The sequence below is a fragment of the Aegilops tauschii genome, chromosome 4, assembly GCF_002575655.3.
Source record: "Aegilops tauschii subsp. strangulata cultivar AL8/78 chromosome 4, Aet v6.0, whole genome shotgun sequence".
Taxonomy (NCBI): domain Eukaryota; kingdom Viridiplantae; phylum Streptophyta; class Magnoliopsida; order Poales; family Poaceae; genus Aegilops; species Aegilops tauschii.
The window spans coordinates 167,502,725-167,511,962 of record NC_053038.3 but is presented as its reverse complement, the minus strand read 5'-3'; positions in this window follow the sequence as shown (position 1 = coordinate 167,511,962).

Here is a 9,238-nt window from a genome sequence, read left to right as displayed (position 1 = left end):
AAGCTCCCACCACCGTTCACATGCAGCTGCCAGCCCAACCAGCTGGGCGGGCACCTGCGTGGCAACATGCAGCTCCCAGGCCAACTCATCGAGCGCCTGCGTGGCGGCATGCAGATCTTCGTGAAGGCTCCGCCACTGCGCCACCTCAGCTGCCTGCCTGCCTACATGGCACCACGCACCTCACTGGCTAGGGCGCGTGTCAAGGCGAGGAGGAGCGGCGACGGACAGGACGGGCCTCGCCCCCGTCCCCAATAAAGCAAGGGGGCACCTAAGCTACGCATTAAATGCGTCTTGTCCTGTAATACGAGCGATAAGCTTAGGACACTGTACGCCTTTCCATCTCCTGACATACTGGAGAAGGATTCGGCTCTTTCGAACCACGCACTGACCACAGCTAGTTCGAGAGCTCAAGAACTCTCAGAAATACACCCACCAAAGCAGGACTAGGGTTTTACGCATCCTCGCGGCACGAACCTGGGTAAACGATCCTTGTGCTGTCTACTAGCCCTGCTCTCCTCACAGCCCTGCGCCCCGGCAAACGTAGTAGGGATTCTTGTGATCCCATAGGTGTCGTTCCACACCGACATCTTTGGCGCGCCAGGTAGGGGGCACAATTGTGAGAATCTGGTCTGGTAGTTAGCCCAGCAGTTCTTCATCGCCATGGCTCCTAAGAAGAAGACGGCCACGGCGATCGGCTCGTTGGGAGCCGAACGGCCCGTGCCGGTGCGGATGAGCAGCGGACCGGTCGCAGACAGGACCCGGGCCGCAGCCCGCGAGCACCAGCATCGCCCAGGCAGTCGGAGCCTGGCGAGCGGCGTCGTTCGCGCGCCAGACGACCAGCTACACGTCGCCGGAGCCAAAGATGGGGCTGGGCCCCCCGCAGGCAGTGCGGGGCCCTCCAGGAGTGTTGATGTGCCACCCCTGGGCGGCGCAGCGACCTCTAGGACGCCCACACCGGCGACCACCGCGCGCTCTTCCCATGGTGTGCGCGCCGAGCAGCGTCACCACGTCGGTGACCCTGGGCACCACCGTGGGAAGAGCCCTGTGCGTCATCCGCAAGATGAAGGGGTTCAGCACGCTCGCTGAAGTGCTGGCGAAAATGGCACGCAGCCACTGGGTCATAACGGAGCTCCTTCTAACGTAGTTAGAAGTCGAAGCGCGCTGCGGTCCACGCAACTGTCACCGCCGCCCACGCCAGCGGAAGCTTTGGCGCGCGCGCAGCTGCTCCTCGACTTCCCTCCTGCTGCGGAGAAGCTTGACGAGTGGAGGGCCACCATCCGAAGCCTCGTCGCCATCGCAAACAAAGACGATCCGCGACCGGCGGGGCCCTCGGGTCGGCGCTCCACCGAGCCACCACATGCTGGCGCTGGGAGGACTGGGGGAGCTGCGGCCACGGTGCACTCTCCTCCTCCTCGCCAGCCGCCGCGGGCGTCGGCCCGTCATGACGACGCTTATGATAACATCTCCATAGCATCGTCCGACCCGCGGACCCTCCACGACCAGTGCCAGGTCCTTCGGGAACGAGCTCATGAAGACCTCGAACCACCGTCGAGTGCCGGCGCGAAACGCGCTGCCAGTCGGACAAGCGGGCGGGGCCCGCTATGGACCACCGGCACCGGGGGGCTCCGGCGGCCTACCTTACGAGGTGGGCTGCCTGGACTTTACCCGTGAGCTGCGACAGTTCTAGTGGCCGTCCCACCGCACGTTCAAACCCGACGTCGGCGAGAAGTACACCGGCAAGACCCATCCGTCCCAGTTCGTCAGCATCTACACCATCGTGATGCAGGCAGCTAGAGCTCGTGACGACAAGGTGCTTGCCAACTATTTCCCACTGGCGCTGAAGCCCAATGCGATGTCTTGGTTGATGCACTTGCCGGCGGATTCCATTTCTTCCTGGTCGGATCTTTGCCATGAGTTTGTTGGCGCCTTCACGAGAGGCCACCAAGCTCATGGCCAGGCCAGTGATCTGCATATCATTCCCCAGAAGGAAGGGGAGACCCTGCGCAAGTACATCCAGAGATTCAGCCGGGTGCAGTACAACATCCCCGACGTTCATACCGCCGCTGTGATTAGCGCGTTCCACCAGAACGTGCGCAATCGCAAGATGCGCGAAGAGCTGGCGATGACAAAGTTAAGTATGTGGCCGAGCTCTACGTTCTGGACGATAGCTGTGCCCGGGCTGAAGAGGGAAGGAAGTACCCCGGCGAAGACGCCGGCGCGGAAACCGACTCTACCGATGAAGATGTCGCTACCCCGACGAAGAAGGGCCGGCGTCGCAACAGGAAACGCAAAGGCAAGGCCATGCTTGCCGTTGAGGGATCTGATGACACCGGTGCCGGCAAGAAGGTCAAGGCAGTCGCCCCCGTCAAGGAGATTGCCGGGTGCGCCCCTGCCGGGCCTTGGCGGTTACCGACAAGCCAGGAAGCTCCAGCAAGCAATACTGCAAGATCCACCGCACCAAGGGCCACGACCTCCAGAACTGCCGGCAAGTCGAGCTGCTTGCTGAGAAGCAAAAGGCTGAGTATGAGAGGCGGGACAAGGAGAAGGACCAGGACGGTGCGGAGGGGACCGGCTAGAAGCATGGCGGCCAAGGAGGCCACCGCGGCAAGGACAACCAGCAAGAGAGGCCCGCCCGGGGCCGCGACAAGAAATCCAGGAGACCACTCTCCCCGGCAAGGAAGCAGACCGCGATTGGATCATGTACTTTGATGGGGCTTTCTCACTGCAAGGCGCCGGTGCTGGTGTGCTGCTCGTCGCACCCACCGGAGAACACCTCAAGTACGTGATCCAGATGCACTTCCCTAGGGAGATGTCCACCAACAACACTGCTGAGTACGAGGGATTGCTTGCTGGTCTCAGGATGGCGGCAGACCTCGGGGTTAAGAAGCTCATTGTCGGGGGTGACTCGCAGCTCGTTGTCAGACAGGTCAACAAGGATTATCAGAGCCCATTGATGGAAGCTTACGTAGATGAGGTGAGGAAGCTGGAGGAACACTTTGATGGTATCCAGACGGAGCACGCCCCCGAGCAGAGAACGACATCGCCGATTACATGTCAAAGCGTGCCGCATTCAAGCTACCTGTGGAACCAGGTACCTTTTTGCTCCGGTTAACTCAACCATCCGTCGAACCATCAGCGGGGCAGAACAAGCGGAGGAAATCAGGTCCCGGCAAGTACTTTCTTACCGAGCCCCCTGGGGCTGCCGGCAAGGGTGCTGTCGCGGACGCTGAGCCTGCCCAAGAGCAACTGGCTCCGGCAGGGCGTCAAGCCCTGGCCGTAGAGACAGCCGCTCCCATGGCGGAAGAGATGCCTTTGGTCCTTGCCATCGAGCCCCAGGCTCCGGCATGGGCGCAGCATGCCATCCAATTCCTCCAAACAGGGGAGCTTCCTGAGGAGCAGGAAGATGCGGAGAAAGTAGCCCGTCGGTCTGCCCTGTACCAGTTCGTCGATGATGTCCTGTACCGGAGAAGGCCGAACGGTGTGAAACTCAAGTGCATCCCCCGGGAGGAAGGACTGGAGCTGTTGGCAGAGATACATGGAGGCATATGTGGCTCCCACATAGGGTCGAGGGCCCTTGCCGGGAAGGCGTTCCGGCAAGGCTTCTTCTGGCCCACCGCCCTCCAGGATGCGACGGCACTAGTAACCAAGTGTGAAGCATGCCAGTTCCATTCAAAGAAGCTTCATCAACCAGCTCAAGCCCTTCAAACAATCCCTCTCTCCTGGCCATTCTCGGTCTGGGGGCTCGATATACTGGGCCCTTTCCCCCGCGCTGTCGGGGGCTTTGAGTACTTGTACGTTGCAATCGACAAGTTCACAAAGTGGCCGGAGGTGGAAGCAGTGAGGAAGGTGACTGCTCAGTCAGCCTTCAAGTTCTTCAAAGGACTGGTCTGCCGTTTTGGTGTGCCAAACAGAGTCATCACCGACAACGGCACGCAGTTCACAAGCCACACCTTCATGCAGTACATCCAAGACCTTGGCAGCAAGGTGTGTTTTGCTTCCGTGGCACATCCACGGAGCAAGGGCCAAGCTGAGAGGGCAAATGCTGAAGTGTTGCGAGGCCTGAGAACGAGGACCTTTGACAAGCTACACAAGAGTGGAAGGCGCTGTATTGATGAGTTGCCGGCGGTTCTTTGGTCGATCAGGACGACGCCAAATCGAGCCATCGGCCAGACACCTTTTGCCCTGCTATACGGGGCAGAAGCAGTTCTCCCCACGGAACTCATATACGGGTCACCTCGAGTGCTCGCTTATGATGAGCTTGAGCAAGAGCCATTGCGCCAAGATGACGCGACGCTCCTTGAGGAAGATCGTCTTCGGGAGGCTATGAGAGCGGCACGCTACCAGCAAGCCTTGCGCCGCTACCATAGCCGCAAGGTTCATGCCCGAAGCTTTGAGGAAGGCGACCTTGTTCTTCGGCGCGTTCAGTCGGCCAAGAATTCCAACAAGTTGACGCCGAAGTGGGAAGGCCCTTATCGGGTAATACGAGTCACCAGGTCTGGCGCAGTCTGCCTGGAGACCGAGGATGCCGTCCCAGTGAGCAACTCCTAGAACATTGAGCATCTTCGCAAGTTTTACCCGTAAGGCGCGGCTTGCCGGGCCTCCCGGCAAGCCACCTTTTGTATAAGCTTTGCCGGCAAGGCATGTGACCCTTTGTACAAAGCCAGGCGCAGACCCTGAGCGTAAATAAATGAAGCGCTGGCGCCCTAAGTCATAGCATGCATGCTAGGTCGAGTCTCTTCTTTGGTTAGGGTTGATAGTGCTCAGCAACGACTAACCCCTAGCTTAGAGGTCGAATGCGCGTCTATCTGTTTCTCTTCTGTCCCCTTTTGGTTCACAAGGCACATGAGCACTTCTGCTGAGCTACTTGGAAGAAAGAAAACGGACCAGCGTCCCGACCCCGGCGAACCAGAGTTGCCGGGGGCTGCAAGCACGGGGATCCAACCGCGGCAAGACAAGGTTGCCGGGGGCTGCAGATCCAGATAAGTCTTTTATCCACTGTCATGCATTTCGGAACGGGACTGGGGCATGTGAAACCTCGTTTTTATCTCTAGGCTGCCATGCTCCCCTTTTTCCTATACCTAAGGATTATTTCCTACGTCCGGATTTGGTTGTAGCCGCGGCGGCAAGGAGGTAGAGCGAGGGGCCTAAAGCCCACTTCATCCCTGCCTCCGCCAAGAGCGCGAGAACGGTCGAGTGGAGTGGGGGGACGGCAAGGCCTGTTGCCGGGCGAAAAACGTTTACCTAAAATAATAACAAGGATTCGCTCTTTGTCGCGGGACTTACCCACGAACGAAAAACCCGACAAGCATCCCTTTTTCACTAAAAACATCCCATACAGGTACAGTTCGTACGAAATGAAAAACATGAACAAAGGGGATTACAAGCTTTAAATTTAACAAGGCTCGCAGGCTTACAGATTAAAAAAGAGAGAAGGTGCCCGTGATCCCTTTCTTGTCCCTCTCTTCAGGAGGCAGGTCCAGGAGGTGAGAGGGCAAAAGGGGCGCCTAGGCGAGCTACGAGCAGCAGAAAGCACCAAGAGAACACCTCGGTGGCAGCCCACGGGCGGGCCGGTGATGACGGTGCCGGGAAAGGAGCTGGAAGACGAGGCGGCAGGACCGGCAATACGTGATGAAGGCGCCGGTGCCCGCGTACTCCGAGTTGACGGCCTTGCCGCCCGCCCTCTTCCTCTTCCGCAGCCTCCCGACGCCAGCTGCCCGAGGAGAGGGCCCCGAGAAGTTCAAGGAGCTGGCCCCACCCCCGGCAAAACCCTGCCGGAGGAGCGGCCAGGTGCAGATGCTGCTGCTGCCACACCCGCCCAGGCACGGGGCGTCCGACACCTAGTCGGACTCGTCCCCGCTGTCCTCCTCGTCACTTTTGCTCGAGGAAGAGCTTCCATCGTCGGAATCTCCATCAGAGGAGCTCTCCACGCAGCATTTCAGGCGAGTTCCAAACTCTCCGAAGACCTTGACGGAGAGCAGGCCGTCCTCCATTAATTTGAAGTAGAGGACGAGCCCCGCCGTCAGGCTGTGGGTGCGGGCGAACTTCTTCCATCCACGGTGGAGGTACATAACTCGAGGAGCCGGGAAGTCGACGTCGACCCGCGTGCCCCCTTCCCACAGCCCCTCATGTGCAACCTGAGGGTCTGGGGCGGGTCACGCTCCATCACCCGAGCAAACGGGGCAGGGAGACGAAGACGACGATGCGGAGGCCGGCGCAGCCTGATGAAGAACTCGCAAGGCTGGTCTTCAATGTGGCCCTCCATCGGGAAGGGCATCATTGGCGGGGCAAGGCCGGCGCGCCGCCCCGTCCTCCTCTTCCCCGAGCGCTACGGCCTCTGCCCCGGCCTCGCCCCCTCCCCCTTCCCCTCGCGGCCGGTTCCACAACCGCGGGCTCAGGAGGAGGAGGGACGCGCTGTCGAGCGGCGACCCTCTCCGCCACCGTCGAGGGACCAGGATTCCCCTTCTCCATGGCGGGTGAGAGGGAGAAGCAGAAGCAGGAGGAGATAGAAGATGGAAGAATGCGGGATGCCATCCCCCCTTCCCCCTCTTTATAAAGGAGCGGGGTTGGGGCTCAGCCGCCCCACTCGACCAATCCAAACACCGGAGGCGCAGGGAATCAGGACCGACCCGTTGCCCCAATCAGCGATGGCCCGGTTTCCCGCCTCCACCGCTTGCCACCCCAGGCGCAGGAAGGACGCATGGCGGACATGCAGAACTGAGGGGACGGGTGAAGCGACCTCTCCCCACCCCGTGATTGTGGGGAGTGGACACCTTGAAGACCGCGCCCTGGCCCCGCTCAGTAAATGAGCCGCGCCTCCATGCCTCCCTCTTTTTACGGGGAAGGCGCGAGCCACCTCTTTACTGCGATACGACGCATGCGTGTGGAAACCGCCCCACGCATGCCGCCCACGTCACGCACACCCCTCCACGCCGCGCCGCGCGCGCAGGTCGTGGGAAGCGAAGCGCGCGAAGAGTCTTACCACGGTAAAAACCACCCCGCCTGCCCGCGCACCGTTTTGGACCTAGCCCAACAATGTGTCGCGCTTATGTGTGGCCCAGGCTCGGGGCCACCTGTTGGTGTACAAAAAGAGGGGCACGCTTTTGTACCCCTTTACCTGTGCACGGGCAGTCGGAGCCGCGCCCACGGCCACACCAAGCAGAACAGGGGAGGTGAGCCAAGGTAAGACCGAAGCCCAAGACAATCAAAGCAACGCCAAGGCCAAGACCACAAAAAGCAGAGGGATGAAGCAGGTTCCCCCGGCAAGACCCTTGCCGGGCAGCCTCAGCAGCCCTGGCAAGGTCCTTGCCGGGGCAGCTCGCCCCACACCAACAGAGCAAGCCACCCTTGAGCCCACGGTCCCCAACGCCATCATCGACGTGGGGCCAGGGCTCGGGAAGGCACCTCTGTGGTGGCATGCAGATCTTTGTGAAGACATGTTCAAGATCAGACGAGGATTAGAAGACGAAGATCCTCGGCAAGCTCCTTGCCGAGGAAGGCCACCAGACCCCCGGCAAGATCCTTGCCGGGGATGACAACGCGCCATGGCAAGACCCTTGCCGGGCCACCCGGCGAGGCCCTCGCCAAGGACGCCAGCGGGGCCACCGCCAGGCCCGCGCCAACCAAGCTTCCACCACCGTTCACATGCAGCTGCCAGCCCAACAAGCTGGGTGGGCACATGCGTGGCAACATGCAGCTCCCAGGCCAACTCATCGAGCGCCTGTGTGGCGGCATGCAGATCTTCGTGAAGGCTCCGCCACTGCGCCACCTCAGCTGCCTGCCTGCCTACATGGCACCACGCACCTCACTGGCCAGGGTGCGTGTAACATCCCAAATTTTCAATTTGGTATGTTATACATAGATCATCTTGCATATCATATTTTTATTGCATTTTGACGAATCCTCGATAAATCCTAAGCAACTCAAGGACCCTCGGAGAGAGTTGGGGATTTTCTCAAAATTTTCATATTTGATTTTCATCAAATAATAAACCGAGGATTTTTGGTTTTAATTATTTTCTCTCCGGAAAAATATTTCATTTAAAAATAAATGAGAGGAGAAAATATGACTTCTCCAAAACAATTGAAATATTGGAGGAAAAATGTTAAAATCATTTATTGGATTTTATTCGGATTTTATTTGCAATTTTAATTGCATTAAAAATATTGCACGTTTTCAAAATTTATTTTTGTGCCAACAAAATGTTCACCCTGTTCTAAAAATCCTAACGAGACGGGGAAAATTTGTTTTATCTTTTTTGGATTTTTATTTATTTTTCTACGAATTTTTCGGCGGAACGTTTAAAAAAAAGAAAAAAATTCGCGCCGCGCCCGACCGGGCCGAGGCCTAGCCGAGCCGCCGGCCCACCCCCGCGTTCTCCTCCGCGAGCACGCCGGACGCCGCCGCCGTGTCCGCCGCAGACACCCCGCCGCCGCGCCTTGCCCCCTCCTCCAAGCACCCCTCACCCCCTCTTTATAAACCCCGCCGCCGCCCCCTCCCTCTCACCCCGCCGCCGCCCGCACCCGACCCGCACCCCGCCGCCGGAGCCGAAGCTCGAGGAGCCGCCGCCGTTCGCCGCCCCTCTCCCCCCCCCCCCGAGCCCCGCCGCACCTCGCCGCCCTCGCCGGAGCTAGCCGAGCCCCGCCGGAGCCCTGCCCCGACGAGGTACACCTCGCCGTCGTTTGCCGGTTTTGTTTTAAAAAAAACCGTTTGTTCTAAAAAAAACATAGATCGGTTTATTTCTTCGGTTTTGTTATTTTGTGAACGTTCACCGACCCGGTCGTTTTAACGCACGCGTTCGTCGGATTTTCTCTATTAACGAACGTCCGTTCTTTAACCGTTCGTCCGTTTTTCTTTTTCGTCGGATTTTTCGCGATTATCTCAGATCTCGATTTCTGATCGGATCTTCGTTTTTGTTTAACTTTTCGCTCGTTTATCGGAATCAGGCGATTCAAGCACCTAGAGTTTCATCTCAAAATTCTCTTTCCGTTTAACCTACTCAAACAAGTTTTTGCCACTGTAAAATTTGACCTCGATCCAGATTAGTAAACGAAGCTTGTTTCTTTCGCCGTTTGACTTTCGTTGCTTCGTTCGAGTTGATTCTTTTTGCAAACCGGAGTTCTTAAGTTGAACTTTCTGGTTGGATCTTTCATTCGAGTTTTACCTGTGCATTAGATGAGTACTTATTGTTTGCTTGTTTGTTTGCGATAGAGTACCCGGAGTGTGCCGCTTGTTACTTCGA